The 16,592-nt window shown below is 50.6% G+C and overlaps 1 protein-coding gene across 6 annotated transcripts in view; it reads left to right on the top strand.

Annotated features, from left to right (window-relative positions):
• Positions 3,755-16,592, top strand: part of SEMA4D (semaphorin 4D) — a 121,449-nt gene continuing 108,611 nt past the window's right edge. For 3 of the 6 annotated variants that reach the window (XM_021073817.1, XM_021073819.1, XM_021073820.1), the window contains exon 1: positions 3,755-3,861. The gene's annotated coding sequence lies outside the window, so the exon portion shown is untranslated. Of the gene's footprint in view, positions 3,862-4,240; positions 5,132-16,592 lie in introns of those variants that run through there. The other 3 variants (XM_021073813.1, XM_021073816.1, XM_021073815.1) reach the window with 3 other exon arrangements.

Below are 16,592 nucleotides of genomic sequence, written 5' to 3'. Positions count from 1 at the left end.
TACTTAGTGATCTGACAGCTAAAATGCTGCTCAGGGCACACAGAACAATGAGGACAGGGAGTTAAGGCCTTCTTCATTTATATGCTGCTGCTGGAATGCAGCTTGGAGAGAAGAGCTCTCCAGGTCCTGTGGGGGTCCCAGGACAGCTGTGACACAGGAGGGTGCTGTGGGCCCCCGACAATTCCCTCCCCAGTTGAGTAAGGTGCCTGGTGGAGACCCTTGAGGACTCTTCATCTTAGAGAGGCTGCCAAGAAGTGGGTCTTCTCTGGGGTAGGTTAGGAACTGTGAGTGGTGGGGTGACAGTCTTGCCATCAGCAGCCACCACACACACTAACAGCAGAGGCCTGGACTCATGCATCTTAGGAGCACTTTTCAGTCATATTCGGAAGACATTTCATTTCCCTGGACCTGGGAGTCATAAATCAACTATATGCGTGTGTGTGTGTGTGTGTGTGTGTGTGTGTGTGTGTGTGTGTGTGTGTGTGTGTCTTGTGCTTTTAGGGCTGCACCCGTGGCATGTGGAGCTTCCTAGCTTAGGGGTCTAATCCGAGCTGCAGCTGCCGGCCTTCACCACAGCCACAGCCACAGCCATGCCAGACCCGAGCCTTCTCTTCGACCAACACCACAGCTCACGGCAACGCCAGATCCTTAAACCAATGAGCAAGGCCAGGGATCAAACCCGCAACCCGTTTCCAGTTGGATTTACTTCTGCTGTGCCATGACAGGAATTCCTCAACTATATTTCAATAAAATTTTTAAAAATGAAAAAATTCTGTGGCTTTCATTAACAACATATTTCATTTAATATAGATACATATATTCATTCTGAGTAGTACATATGTGTGTGTATATATGTATGCATTCAAAATTCACTTTACAAACTTCAAATTAAAAAAAAACCCTTCTAATACAATGATAAATAGAAATAATGACGTTAGGTTAGCAGATATCTTTGTCCTATTTCAGATATTTACAGATACGCTTTAATAAGAAAATATTAAGAATCATTTTAGGGGGAGTTCCCATGAGCTGTGGTGTAGGTTGCAGATGTGGCTTGGGTCCCGTGTTGCTGTGGCTATGGTGTAGGTCAGGGGCTACAGCTCCAATTCAACTCCTAGCCTGGGAACTTCCATATGTTGAGGGTGTGGCCCTAAAAAGCCGAAAAGGAAAAAAAAAAAAAAAAGATTAAAAAAAAATTAAGAATGAAAAGACAAACTGGGTCACCTTGTGTGACCTGGATGCGTCCCTCCCAGGTGCTGGGTGGTGGGAAAGGGCTGTCATCTCATTGAATCCTCTCCTATCTCCTTCGTACAAATGAGAAAACAGGCTAAGAGAGGTTTACGTTGCCTTTCCAAGGTGCTGACACCGGAAGCATGGGCTCCAGCTCAGGTGTGCTAGGTCAGTCTCTTCCCTGCCCTTGGCACCGCAGAGGGAGCAGGCAGGGGTGTGGTTGCTTTATTAGAGACCACAAAGCATGGTCTAAGAGCTGGGAGAGGTTCCACAGCATCCTTGCTGCAGGCGCCCTCCAGCAGTTTCCCGCCGGTGGCCCCAGAAACTGTCTAGACGCTGGCCCTGTAAGACATGCTCCTCCAGGGGTGGCCAGCTCCTCCGGCAGACAGATCTGCCAGAAAGTGCTTACAAGGGGGAGGACATCGACTCCCTAATCTAATTTCTACCCATCTGTCCTCATTCTGCCCTTCATAACCCCACAGGGTAATCCTTCTTCCCGGACAGTTTTGCAAATATTTGGATTCCGCCGACTTGTGCTCCACACATTGATCTTCCAGACTGAAGGCTCCCCATGCATCAGTTACCCTCCCAGGGCCTGCTGGTCGCTGTCCTTAGACCCACAAGCAAGGGCACCGTGTTCTTGACGTGTCCGACTAGCGACGCACACAGGAGCGCCCCCTGTCTCTGCAATACTTGTTTCAGTTTTAATCCAAATGGGATGGGAAACATAGGTCCACAGCCTTCTCCCACTGGAAGAAAGCTGGGGAAGGACCTCTCCCCTGTGTCTTTCCCATACAGTCACCAATAATGCAGGTAGGGCACATGACTTTACCCGAGAGTCTCTCCACGTTCAGCAGCCCCGGGACATGACCCTCACCTTGGGAAGGTCAGGACAGGGCTCACAAGGTCACCCTGGAAGCATCAGAGCCAAGACTTAAGACTCAAACTGGTTCTATCACATTCCAGATTCCAGGTCACCACCCCCACCCATTGAGGGAGAGGGGCTGAGCTCCCCCTCACCCTTACCTGCACCCTCTGCACTAGTTTTACCCTCTTTGCTTTGCTGGTTTGGTGTTGGGCTACTGGCCCTCAGGCCTGGCCCTCGGAGCCCCTGCAGAGAAAGCGAGGACGCCCCTGAAGGGAAGGGAGGCTCTTGGGCCCATCACTGATCACTTAGGAACAGCTTTGTTTTTTTGTTTTTGTTTTTTTTGCTTTTTAGGGCTGCGCCTACAGCATATGGAAATTCCTAGGCTAGGGGTCAAATCAGAGCTACAGTTACTGGCCTACTCTACAGCCACAGTATCTGAGCTGCATCTTCACAGCAACACCAGATCCTCGACCCACTGAGTGAGGCCAGGGATTGAAACAGCATCCTCATGGATACTGGTGGAATTGGTTTCCACTTCACCACAACGTGAACTCCCAGGAACGGCTTAATTTTTCAACTCTGACTCTGGCTCATGGGCATCAGGAAAGTGGTCTCAGGGGCCCTGGGAGGATGCCTGCAGCCTGGAGAATCTATAACCAGGCCCGGAGATGATGCACCGGGACTCCTACATGCAGGGAAATCCTGACTGCTTCATCAGGAACTGTCCCCCTTTCCCTAGAGAGCACCCCTCAGCAGGCTTCCTGGCCAGGCCAGCCACCTTCCTGGGCCAGTTACTTATCCCTCCAGGGTAGAAGGGTTTGGGGCCATCTTCTGAGGGCACATAGGTCCTCAAACCTGTGGGTTAGTATAAACGTGTGTCACCAGGGGTGTAGAGAATGGTGAACACTTAGCCAACAGTTGGCACGGGGACAAACAGAAGGACTGCAGCAAAACCCAGGTTAGTACCTGCCCACCTCCCCCTGGGAAAATGGCAGGGGGCTTGGTTTGGAATGTTCTTATCCAAATCAGATTTGCTTAGAAGCAAAGGATCAAGTGTTCTGGGAGCCCACAAGTTTTGGCCACACTTTTAGTGGAGCTGTACCAGGGCCTGGGGCTTCAGGAACCTTGGCGATTTGGGGGGTGGGGGTGGGGGGGATGGGGGTTGCTGGAATGGGTGGTGTAAGATCTGGCTCCCAGAAGGGGCGCTCTGGTCCATTAGCAGGTGGCGAGGCGACGGGGTAACTGGGCACTTAATTGGAAGCTGTGTTGGACCCAGCAGAGGCCTGGCCAGGGCAGGGGATGGCCTGGGGCAGGGAGGGGGAGGAGAGGGAGGGCAGAGGAGAGGGAGGGGGGAGGGCCGAGGGAAGGTGAGGAGGTGGGAGGTGACAGGAGCGGGAGGGGCGGAGGGAGGGGAGGAGTGAAGGAAGGTGAAGAAAGGGGAGGGAAAAGGGGAGGGACGGAGAGGAGGACGACTCTCCTCCAGGCTCGGGGGAGGTGGAGGGAGGGGAGAGGGAGGGAGAGAGGAGGCGGGAAGGGGAGGCGGGCAGCGGAGGAGGGGCCTACGCGCCGCCCCGCGCCCTCCCTCACGCGCCGGCCTCCGAGCCCTCGCGCGCCGCAGCATCCCCGCGCCGCCCGGCCGCGCCGCCCCTCGGAGCCGGCCGCCTCCGCCGCCGCCACCACCACCGCCGCCGCCGCCATTCCTGCGCCCGCGCTCGCTGGGCCGGGCACCGCTGGGGCCGCGCGGCCAGGACCCGCCGAGCCAGGTAAGAGCCAGGGGGTGGGGGTGGAGGAGGGAGGGCTCGAGCCGGGCAGGTGCGCGGGGGTGGCGAGACGGCCCCAGAGCCCGCCAGGAGCCCCCCCCCCCCCGCCCGGGAGCCCTTAGACTCCTCCGCGGACCCCCGGACCCTCCCGGAGTCCCCTTCCTGGACCCCAAGACCCCTCCCCTCCTCCGCTCGCTCCCTGCCCCGGCGCGCGCAGGTGGCTCAGCGGCGCCGGGGGCTCGGGGCGCGCGGCAGACGGTGGCCGGGGCCGGGGGCGGCGTGTTCAGCCCGGCCCACGGCTCCTGTCTGCCAGGCCCCCGCCCCACTTGGGCCATTCGGGCCTGACTGGGCCCCGTGGCTTCTATTTCTGTCGCGGAGGCCGAGGCCCCGGGCACTGGACCCGGAGCCGTGCACTCAGACAGGTGGGGCAGGTCGGGACCCTGGCAGTGAGTGCTGCAGGCCTCGGCTTCCTTTAGGGTTTTGGCTGCGTGGTTCTAGAACAGCCAAGGAGAATCAGCAGCTTTAGCTCCGGCTGCACCTGTTGCAGCCGCCTGGTGAGCTTCAAGAGGCTGAATCCACTGGGGTTTTGCCAGTGCAAACATGGAAAGGAGAGTTGGGTTCTGGTGCTCGTCTTCGTTTATTTAATTTAGTATTGGGTGGCTGGCTGAGGGGGAGTCTTTGGATGGGCAGTTAGCGGAAAATGAGGCCTGTTGTCTCGAGGGCAGGGCCCTGCTTTCTGGAGCGTTTGCCATGCAAAGTTTTTCTGCTTTTGATTTAAAAAACCTTCCCTTATGTTAAGCACATCCGGGACCTAGGGACTGTGGCCAAGTGGCTGGCCCCCTCTTCTGAGTCAACTCAAATCCACTTGACGCCACCACCGAGTGGAAGTTTCCTTTCCAAGGGGGGTAAAGGGACATCGGTGGCCTGTCACCTCAGATCTGCCCCAGGCCTGGGGCCTGCCTTCTGGCTGCCTGGGCGCCGTTATTTGGGAGTGTTTACTGTGTCCCAGAAACAGGCTGCCTCAGCCAGCACTGGGGCCAGGATTCTGGTCGAGATAATGCCCCAATTGTCACTTGAACCGTTGGTGTCTGTGCACATAGTCTGCAAGAATAAAGAGGAATAAAGCAGGCCTGCTCTGAGTACTCCAGGCACAGGATCCCACCAGGGACAAAACCTACAGGAATGAGAGGATGGTGAGGACACAGTGGGGCATTTCAGTGGACTAGGATTGTCCCCTCCACCCCCCCAAGAGGCCAGATCTTCAGATTGAAAAGTATGTATATTTGCAGGTAAACCAAATAAATAGAAACTAATTGCTAGCACTGAGAGGCAGCTCTGCCCAGGGCCACTCTTGCAGCGTATTATAGGACCACTAACTGGCATGGCAGTGGGACCGACTCCCTGCGATTGCTGGGAAATGCACCTTGGCAGAGACCCCTCCATCGGGGACCGGGGTCCTCTGACAGCTTTCCCCAGGGTCCTGGCAGGTGATGCATCTATCCCGACTGAGAAGTGGGGTGCAAGGTCATGCCACACAGCTGTCCTGTGGGTCTGGGGGCCAGGGAGGTGATCTTAATGACATCATTCACTTGTGCTTCGTTCCCTGTGGGTTAGCCAAGGCGGATTTCATCTCAAGCATCTTCCCCACACCAGACAGGGATGTCTAGGCCAGTGCTTGGGCGTGCACGCTAATGGCTGGCTCTGAGGGAGGGGGGAGGACCCTCCGCTGGTGCCGGCACACAGCAGAATCAATATTGCCTTGCACAGATCAATGGTTTTCTCAGCGGTCCTCTCTGCTTCTAGAGGGAGCCTGCCTCTCCCACACCGAGCAGGGCCAGGCCCTCGCCTCCCCCTCTTCCTTCTGGGTTCTGTTTCTAATGGTGGAGAAGGGATGGGTGCGGCCAGGAGGGTGGCCAGGATCTTTCTCCTGACCCGCTTGACCTGTGTGGGGAGCCTGGAGCTAGAACTCCTGGGTTGGTGGTTGGGACTTACGTTTCTCCCCACACACACCAGACATCCCATTGTGCCAGGGTTAGGTCTCTGCTGCTGTGCAAGTGCATTGGCTTCCTGATGGTTCCATAGTTAACTGCGACCCTTCCCTCATGCTAAGGATTTGTTTGGTGATGATGTGCAGGTAGTGGAGCCCTGGGCTCCCAGTCCCCCACGCCCAGGTTCTTCTGGGACTGACGGCAGGGACCAGCCAGCCATCCAGGCATGCAGGGTGGCCATGGGGTGAAGCTGGCTGTGTAAAAATGTACAGATGAATTTGCTGGAAGAAAAACTGCTGTCCACCCTGGCCTTGGCAGGTGTGGCTTCCCCAGCTCCACCTGTGCCACTTGGGCCCGTGGCCATGTGGGGATGTCTCAGGGTGTCACCCAAGAGCGGGCCAGTCAGGCAGGCTCTCTGCCCTGGAGATTCAGCTCGACTCACAGCTACTGCAGCCTGCTTGCTGTCCAGAAGTGATGTGGGGAAGTGGAGATTTATTAGGAGGAAATATCTGCTAATTGAGTCAGGTGGAAGCAGCGTGAGTGGGCCTCGCCCAGAGCTGGGGTGGCACTTTTCCGCACACCAATTAAAGTGATCTTTGGGATAAGCAAATTGGATCATCCCAATTCCTTGAAGTGGCTCACTTTCTAGCTGCCTGACCCTTCCTGAACGCACGGATGTTTGCCTGGTGGTGCCCTACCTGTGCCAGGCATTCCAGCCACCCAAGTGCTGTTCCCCATCAGCTGCCCTCGGTGTACCCTTGTGATCCTCCAGTGGGGTACAGTCCCTGGTTTGGTGTAAAAGTTTCAGGTGCTGTCCACGACAGTGGAGACTATGCCCCCTCCCTCGGTTGCTTGTACATAGCATCCCAGGATTGAAGGCTTTGAACAAAATATGGTCAACCAGCATTTGAGCCAAGAATTTCTCCTTTCAAAAATTATGGTATTTATGAGACAGTTGGACATTTGTTGAGTGAATGATTATTTTGAGGAACAATTATATTTCTTAATAACAGTGTTATGGTTATGTGTGAAAGCAGTCTAGCTTTTAGGGGTAGATGCTGGAGTATTTGCAGAGGAAATGATACAGCGTTTGAGATTTGTTTCCTATTAGCCCTGGTGGGAGGTGGCTGGGGATATAGAGGGGGCAGGATTGTCCCTGGATGGATGGTTGTTGGCTCTGGGTGAGGGTACCTGAGGGTTTGTTATTCTCTTCTGTCCACTTGTAATTCTGAAATTCTTTATCATAAAAAGTTAATAATTTAAGAATCCCATTTCCCCCAAAAAACATGTCCACAGGATCCTTCGCTTCATGAAATGGCTGAGGTGTACTTTAAAAGAAGCGCTGGCAAGTTAAATGAAAACGCTGCTCCTTAGTGTGGACTGTATAGAGTGATTCCGTTTATGCAGGTGTAGGTGGCAAAGTGAAGAAGCATCTGGAAGGACCCACACACGGCTGATTGAACCGATGATGTTGGAGTGCCTGCTGTGGATGAGTGAGGCAGGCACTGCTCCAGGCTCTAGGGATACAGCGCTGAGCAGGAGTGACTGTGCAGCTAGCAATAGGGTGGGAGGGAAAGATGTGTGTGTGTGTGAGAGAGAGAGTGCGTGTGTTTGTGTGTTGAGGGAGGGTCGAGAAGGGGGAGGGGAGAGAGGAGAAAGAGGAACCCATACTCTTAGCCCCACGTCCTTTTGTGTGGTTGCTTTCTTTTACAGTGAAATTATTTTTGTAATGATAGAATTCATTTAATTTAATATAATTTTGCTTTTTAGGGCCATACTTGTGGCATATGGAGGCTCCCAGGCTAGGGATTGCATCGGAGCTATAGCTGCTAGCCTACACCACAGCTCACAACACCACCAGCTCCTTAACCCACTGAACAAGGCCAGGATCAAACCCACATCCTTGTGGATGCTAGTTGGATTTGTTTTCACTGTGCCACAACAGGAACTCCTGTGATGATAGAATTAATTTTAAAGAAGGTGTCTCCACTAAGGAATAGAATATCCTATTTTAGATATTAAATTTATAGCTAAATTCAAATGTATTTTAAATGGATGTGATTTGTAGGAATTCATGTTCCTACGTGACTTAAGAATGGATGATGTGGCTTAAATGAGGCCCTTAATGAATCAACAGTCACTGATGCTGTGAGCATGTGCTCTGTGGGCCATGAAAAAGAGCCATCAGTGCCCTGACCTCGGCAGTAGGGGGGCCAAGACCCAAACCCTGAAAATTAAACAGAAACATCATCCCTTAAGGGGGCAGTAAGCCAAGGCACCGGTCTGGGCTGGGGCCTTGGGATGGAGAAAGCCCTCCGCTCAGACCCTTGTTTAAGTGGAGAAGCACATTCCCTTCCATGGGGCTTGGCCCACAAACAAAAGTGAAGACGGTCCAGGGCCTTGGTGGGTGGATTTCCACTGCCGCTTGAATGGCCTGCTGCTGTGGGGCTGTTCCTCCCATTTTTAGTAGTTGCTGTTTTTTTCATTGAGTGGAGGATATATTAAGTAACTTTAATCGAAACCAACACAAAAGCATAAAAAACGCTCAGTCCACAAAATCAAAAAGTATAAGTTGCCTGGAAGGCTAGGGTTGTTTTTTCTTTTCCTGTCTTCCTGTCCTATTGCAAGAAATTTGAGTCGCTTAAGCACCAGAATACAATCCGCTTTGATCTAGCATTTGGGTGTTGTTTGGTCCTGACATGTGTTTTGATGTTGTTTGCAAAGACCCAGTGTTCCCGGGGGGCCTGCCCTGAATGAGGGCCTCAGCTGGACCCTACTTTGTTCTCCTCATGTGTTTGGGAGTTTTGTTTGCTGTTTACTCGTGTTTCCTGTGGCTGTGGAAGGGCACAGCTGGGCCAGCGGCAAGGTGGACCTGCTCTGGGCCAGGAATCTGCTCCGAGCCTGGCTGTGAGCCGCCTGCCATCAGAAAGGGCGTAAGCGCAGGGCCAATTTTCCATTCAGAGATAAGCTGCATTGTCCAGGCATTTGGGTAACAGAGGAGGTCTGGGTCCTTTGTAGGCGAGGTCCCAGCATCCGTGTTTCTTGAGGTAAAGGAATTAGATGCCTTCAAGGCCTCTTCCAACTTGCGGATTTGTCAACTTCATGGACACGCACCACTTCCCCCAGCAGGTGTTTATTGAACTTCAATTACAGCAAAAAACCAAGACACAGAAGGCCCTGCCAACTTGGTGCTTACCATCAAGTAGAGGGTGATGGAGGTCTAAGGAGAGGAAATACATCAGAATGTGTCCCGGGGAGATTCTGTGGTGGCTCAGGAGTAATGAACTGGACTAGTATCTGTGAGGATGTGGAATCAATCCCTGGCTTCACTCAGTGCGTTAAGGATCCAGCGTTGCTGCAAGCTTCAGTGTAGGTAGCAGATGCGGCTTGGATCTGGCCTTGCTGTGGCTATGGCTATGGCCGTGGCCAGCAGCTGAGGCTCTGGCTCGACCTTTAGCCTGGAAACTTCCGTATGCTCCAGGCGCAGCCCTAAAAAAAAGAAAGAAAAAAAAAAGAATATGTCCCATATTGGGGCCATAGTGCTATGGAGAAAGCGTGGGTGCTCGGGAGCTCCCAGGGTGCTCCCAGGTGCTCAAGTGAGTCAACAGTTGGGGGGTGTTTGAGATTTGAAATCAGGTGGCTGGTGGATGAAGTGAGGAATGATGGGGAGGCAGGGGCCGGGGGACATCCGGGCACACTTCAGCAGAGGTCAGAGGGCGGGTGTGGCCAGAGCAGAGGGGCGGCCCCCTGCCGGTTTTGGATGCTGGGTGTGTGGTGGAGGTGGAGCCGGGTGCATGGCTGGAGCAGTAGAGGAGTCCAAGGGGACCCCGAGATTCTTGGCTTAGGCCATCTGAGGGATGGAGTGGGCATCCACCTGAGGTGGGCTGTCTGTGGGCAGAGCAGTTGTGGGCAGTTCGGGAGGCTGGCGAGCTCTCCAGAGAGTACCAATGAGCTTCATTGCTGTGCAGGTGCAGGTGGTAAGGGGCTCATCAGGCAAGTGAGGCTGGAGTTTGGGGTGTGGCCTGGGCCCAGGCAGTCCATCTGGCTCTTTCTGGCACCCAGGTGATACTTTTAAAGCTGTGCATCAGCAGGAGGTGGCAGGGGAGTGGAACAGATGGAGGAGAGAGGTCCAAGGCAAAGGAACCAAGGAGTGCCATCGGGCAGGAGGAAGCTGGGGTGTCTGGGGCATCCTGGGTCACGGGCAGAACAGGCAGGAGGAGGAAGGGCTGCCCAGCTGAGGGCTCCAGTGATGTAAGAACTGAGAATTGACCTTGGAGAATGGACCTCAGCAGCATGGAGGGTGTCAGTGTCCTGATGAGAAGTATGGGGTAGTGGGGGGCCAAGAGACCACAAGAGTCGGCAACTTTTTTTTGCTGTGAAGGGAAGCTGAGAAATAGGGGAGCTGATGGGGTTATGCTGCAGGTTTCTGTGCTGAAGGGAAGGACAGAGGAGGGTGAGAGGAAGGACCAGGGGTGGGAGCCCTTGCTCATGTCCTCCATGGATCAAGAGCAGCAGGGGGAGTTCCCGTCGTGGCGCAGTGGTTAACGAATCCGACTAGGAACCATGAGGTTGCGGGTTGGATCCCTGCCCTTGCTCAGTGGGTTAACGATCCGGCGTTGCCTTGAGCTGTGGTGTAGGTTGCAGACGCGGCTCGGATCCTGCGTTGCTGTGGCTCTGGCGTAGGCCGGTGGCTACAGCTCCGATTCAACCCCTAGCCTGGGAACCTCCATATGCCGCGGGAGCAGCCCAAGAAATAGCAACAACAACAACAACAAAAGACAAAAAGACAAAAAAAAAAAGAGCAGCAGGGGCAGATGGGCGGAGGCTGGTTTTCAGTGGCCTATAGCATACGTGCCCCTCTGCTTGGCCCTGCAGGCAGGAGAGGAGCTGGGTGAGGGAGAGTGGTTATAGGAGCTTGCCACGACAGCAGAGCCCCCTGAGCATGGTGATAGGGGCCCAGGGTCCATAGAATGCTCATGGGTGGTTTGCTCAGGAGGCCTGGGGAGCTGAGTTTGCACGGATCCTGGGCGGGCAGGGGTTGCCCTCGTGGCTGGGGACAGCTGTGTGGGGCACGGGAAGGGCGAAGGGGCCCAGGTCCCCATGCCTGGTGGGCCTGGCCAGAACTGAACATAGGCTGAAAATAGGGCCATGTCCTCGCAGCCGTAATGTGAGCATCTCCGTCCTCACGCTCGCCTGGCACTTCCTCCACACAGGCCCATGTGTTGTCTGTAGCACCGTCTTGACTCCCCTTCCACTGGACGCCATGTGAATGAGAGAGCGAGTCCATCCCTATGCCAACAGCATCGCAGCCCCAAATTTAGCACAGGCGCAGGTTTTCACCTCCACCTTAAGCGCCCTGAATCAGAAGCTCTGGGTTTTAAAAGGCTGCCCAAGGCTAGGCTAAGCACGGCCTGCCCTAGGTGTCGGGGGGTGCGCTTTGGGGGGCAGTCAGGAGGGCAGAGGCAGGGCTGTGGGTCTCACCCTGGATGCACAGTAGACTGCAGGGTGTCTGTAGAAACAATGTTTCCTTAACCAAGTTATTGAGGTATAATTTACATGCAATAAAAGGTACAGTTTTAAGCCCTCTGTTCAGTGAGTTTTGGCAAGTGTAGACAGTTATGCAGCTGCCACCATAATCATGATGGAGGCCAGGAGTGGATGCCCTCTGGCCTGCAGGTCAGGCATGGCACACCCCTTCACACACCCAGCATCCCTGGCCGCCGTGGGGCTGTTTGAACAGAGTTGAGCATTTGCAGCTGAGATTGTTTGGCCTGCGAGCCCTCCCCCAGTTCCCTGTTGGCCTCCACCCAGACAATCACTGACCTGCCTAGATTCGATTATTCTAAGATGAGATTTGTTTCTTCAAGAGTTTCAGAATGGAAGCATGTATTGTAGACTGTCTAGCATCTTTCCCTTGACAGGTTTTTGAGATGCTTCTTTTTTGGGGGGGCCGAATTTGAGGCATTTGGAAGTTCCCAGACTAGGGGTTGAATCAGAGCTCCAGCTGCCAGCCTACACCACAGCCATGGGGTCTGAGCCGAGTCTGCAGCTTATACCACAGCTCACGGCAACGCCAGATCCTGATCCTTAACCCACTGAGCGAGGCCAGGGATCGAACCTGTGTCCTCATGGATACTAGTTGGGTTCTTAACCCACTGAGCCACAACGGGAACTCCACGTTTTTGAGATTCTTAGGTATATGTATCAGTACTTCGTGTCTTAGCTGCTGAGTCCTCGTTCATTGTGTGGGTGTACCATGCTTTATTGATTCATTCACCTGTCAGCGGCTGTTTGGATTGCTTCCTATTCAGGTTATTGTGAATAAAAGGGCTGTGAGCTACAACTCAACACAAAAGGAAAAACAACCAGTTAAAACAAGAGCCAACATATCTCCAGTGAAGACAGATGACAAATAAGCACATAAAAAGATGCTTAGCGTCATCAGTCACTAGGGAAGTGCAAATCAAAACTGCAGTGAGATAGCACTTCCCCCTCCAAATGGCTTTTATCAAAAAAAAAAAAAAAAAAAGGAAAATAATAGTGTTGGTGAGCATATGGAAAAATTGTAAATTTCATAAAAGTGCTTGGAAAATGTAAAATGGTGTAGCAACTTGGGAAAACGATTTCGAGATTCCTCCAGAAGTTAAACATAGAACTATCCTGTAACCCAGCCGTTCTACTCCTGGGTAAATGACCAAAAGAGTTGAAAACAGATATTTAAACAAAAACTTGTACACAGCTGTTCATAGCAGCGCTGTTCACAATTTGGGAAACAACACGAGTGCCTGTCAGTGGATGCATGAGTAAATGAATGTGGTCCATTCAGACAATGGAATATTACTTAGCCATAAAAGAAGGCAGTACTGTGAGTTCCCTTCATGGCTCAGTGGTTAACGAACCTGACTAGGATCCCTGAGGATGTGGGTTCGCTCAGTGGTTAAGGATCCAGCTTTGCTGTGATCTGTGGTGTCGGTCACAGATGAGGCTTGCATCTGGTGGTGCTGTGGCTGTGGTGTGGGCCAGCAACTGTAGCTCCGATTCGACCCCTAGCAGGAACTTCCGTGTGTCCCAGGTGTGGCCCCTGAAAAGCCGAGGGGGAAAAAAAAAAGGCAGTACTGATGTTACAACACGGTTGACCCTTGAAAACATTATGCTAAGAGAAAATGGACATCAAAGTGCACATATTGTATGATTCCATTTATAGGAAATGTCCAGAACAGGCAAATCTACAGAGACAGAGAGCAGGTGAGTTGTGGCCAGGGCTTGAGGGAAGGGAGAATGGAAATGACCGCTTAATATATGTAGGATTTCCTTTGGAGGTGATGAAAATATCCTGGAACTAGAGGGTGGTATTGGTTGCATAGCATTATGAACACATTCATTGTCCCTGAATTGTACCTTTTAAAATGGTTAACACGGTAAATTTTGTTATGTGTGTTTTACCACCTGTGAGAAAAGGATACGAAATGCTATACTTATTTGTAGGCAAGTCTGTGTGCGGACCTGTGTTTTCATTTCTCTTGGGCAGCTACTTAACCGGCGGAGTGGTGGGTTTGCCTGGTAGGTGTATCTGTATGAGAAACTGGCGAACTGTTTTCCAAAGCGGTTGTGTCATTTTACATCGGTGCTGCTGATGTGGGCGCACGGTTATTTCACATCCTTGCCAGCACTTGCCGTCGTCAGTCTTTTTAATTTTAGCTGTTCTAGTGGGTGTCTTCATGCTGGATTATAGATGTTCTAGTTGAGTATCTTTTCCTGTACTTATTAGCTATTTGTATATATTCTTTTAACTTTTTGTTCAAAGCTGCCAGCTTTTTAATTGGGCTGTTTGTCTTTTTGAGTTCTGAGAGTTCTTTACGTCTTCTGGATTCAAGTTCTTTGTGAGATATTACAAGTATTTTCTTCCGGTCTGGGGCTTATTAATATATCTCTCGAAGGGCACATACTTTTAGTGTTAAGTCCGATTTTCTCCTGTTTTTTCTTCTGAAGACATTATGGTTTTGCATTTGTGTTTAGATCTCTTATCCAGTTTGAGTTGCCTTTCCACTGGAAGGAGCTAACTATTTAATGTGGATACCCAGTTGTTCCAGCAACATTTGTTAAAGAAACTGTCCTTTCTCCATTGAATTATTGGCATCATGTTTGCAAAGTAATTGCAAATATCTGTGTGGCTTTGTTGCAGGACTCAGTTCTGGTCTGTTATGGCCTATTCACCACTGGCCCTAAAACCATGCTGCCTTCATGTCTGTTGCTTTACAGTGATTCTTGAAGCCAGGTGGTGAGCCTTCCAAGTGTACTTTGCTTTCAAAATTAGGTTGTCTAGTTTAGATCCTTTGCGTTTCCAGGTAAATTGAAAATCAGTTTGCCAGTTTCTGCGAAAAAGCCCGCTTGGATTTTGACTGGGACTGCATTAACTCCTTAGACCAGCTTGGGGAATATTGACATTTTAACAGCAGTGAGCCTCTCGGCTAGTGATCTGTCTCCCGGTTTGTACTCACCTTCCTTCATGTCTCTTAGCGGTGATTTGTAGCAGTCAGTGTAAGTCTTATATGAGTTTTATCAAATTTATTTATAGGTATTTTGTGGTTTTGGATGTTATAAATTAATTTTTAATTTTTTTATTTTCCAGTTGTTTACTGCTGCATTGTATAGAAACAACTGATTTTTTTATGTTGTTGAATTATCCTGTGGCTGTTCTAAATTATTTGTTCGAGTAGCTTTTTTGTAGTCCTTTAAGATTTTTGCTCAAAGATAATCCTGACCATTATAAATAGGGGCCATTTTACCTCTGTCTGTCTTTCTTTTTTTTTTTTTTCAAGGGCCGCACCTGCAGCATATGGAGGTTCCCAGGCTAGGGGTCTAATCAGAGCTGTAGCCATCGGCTTATGCCACAGACATAGCAACACTGGATCTAAGCTGCGTCTGCGACCTACACCATAGCTCACGGCAATGCTGGATCCTTAACCCACTGAGCAAGGCCAGGGATCGAACCTGTGTCCTTATGGTGTGCTAGTTGGGTTTGTTAACCACTGAGCCATGAAGGGAGCTACTCCCTACCTCTGTCTTTCTAATTAAAATGCTTTTTGTTTCTTTTTCTTTTATTATACTGTCTATTCCATGTAGTGTTTAACAGAAGTGGTGCCAGTGGACATTCTTACCTGTTTGCAGTTTTAAGAAGAAGAACTTAATGTCTTTCATTAAATATGATGTTTGGTGAAGATCAAAGATGCCTTTTTGTTGAGGTTGAGGAAGTTTTCTAGTTTGCATTTATCCTGAGTGGATATTGAACTGTGTCATGTTTTTTTCTGTATCTGTTGAGAAAAATCATATGATTTCCCCCACTTTCTGGATATAGATGGTGAATTTTTGAATTGGTTAATTGGTTAATTTTTGAATATTAAACAACCTTGCATTCTGGGCACAAACCCCAGTCAGTCATGCTGTATTATCCTTTTTATGTATTGCTGGATTCATTTTGCTACAATTTTGTTAAGGATATTTATAATGAGATTCATGAGGAATATTCTTTTACTGTAATGTCTCGATCTGGTTTCTGTATCAGGGCAATGTTGGCCCCACTCAGTGAATCGGGAAGTATTCCTTCTTCATTTATTATTTTAAGAGTTTATTATTTTAACTCTTATTTTAAGAGTTTGTCTAGAATTGTCATTGTTTCTTTCTTAAACATTTGATAGAATTTGTTAGTGAAGCTATCCTGAATTTTCCTTATGGGGAGGCTTTTAGTTAGGAAGTCAGTTTTTTGACATAGTGCTACTAAGACTGCTTCTTCTTGAGTCCGTCAGTCCTGGTGATTTGTGTGTTTCAAGGAATCTACCCATTTCACCAAAGTTGTCAAAGTTGTTGGCATAAAGTTGTTTATAATCTTCCTTTGTTATTTATCCCTTTAATATCCCTGGATTTGCACACTCTTCCGTCTTTCATTTCTGAGCCTGGCGTTCATCAAAAAAATGAAGCAGAACAACCCCACACCCGCCCAGTTACATCAGAATCTCTGAAGATGGGAGGGAGGGTGTGGATCTGTGGTTGTAACAGTTGCTCAGGTAATTCTTGTGCAGCCAGAGTTGAGAATGTTTGCTGTAGAGGAAGGAGGGATTAGTCTTTTCTTACTGGCCGTCCGGGAGGTTCTTCCAGAAAGGGGAGAAGGTACATGTGAGGGAGCAGAGGAGGATGTGGGGTCTGGATTCTGAACACAGGGTCTGTCTGGAGAACACCAGGCCAGAGGCCTGGGTGGGGACTTTGGGTTTGCTGGGGGCCCTTCTGGGGCCTGCAGGTGTGAAGGACATTTAGTGAGCGAGAAACCAGAGGACAGCTCCTGACTAGGCAACCAGGCCTGGTGTGCCTGACCCCATGGCTTAGACTTCCTTCTCTGCAGGGTTGTTGTTTGTTTGTTTTAATATTTTTATGGACTTTAGTGCATTTTTTTCTGATGTATGTGCTCATTTTTATGCTGATTGTTAAAGCAGTCTTTTGGCCACAACTGGCATGAGGAAGTTCCGGAGCCAGGCAGTGCCATGCCACAGCGGTGACAATGCTGGATCCTTAGCCCACTAGGCCATCGGGGAACTCCTGTTTGCTTTTAAGTGAGCTTTACTGAGATATGATATATGTTCCGCAAAATTCACCCATGCTAATGTCCTATTCTGTGAGTTTGGGAACATGGTCATGCAGCCCCCACCAAATCAAGATCTGGAAAATTTCCGTAACTCCACAGATTTTCTTGTGTCC

This window comes from Sus scrofa, chromosome 14 (assembly GCF_000003025.6).
Source record: "Sus scrofa isolate TJ Tabasco breed Duroc chromosome 14, Sscrofa11.1, whole genome shotgun sequence".
Classification (NCBI taxonomy): Eukaryota; Metazoa; Chordata; class Mammalia; order Artiodactyla; family Suidae; genus Sus; species Sus scrofa.
This window is presented reverse-complemented; position numbering and strand designations above follow the sequence as displayed.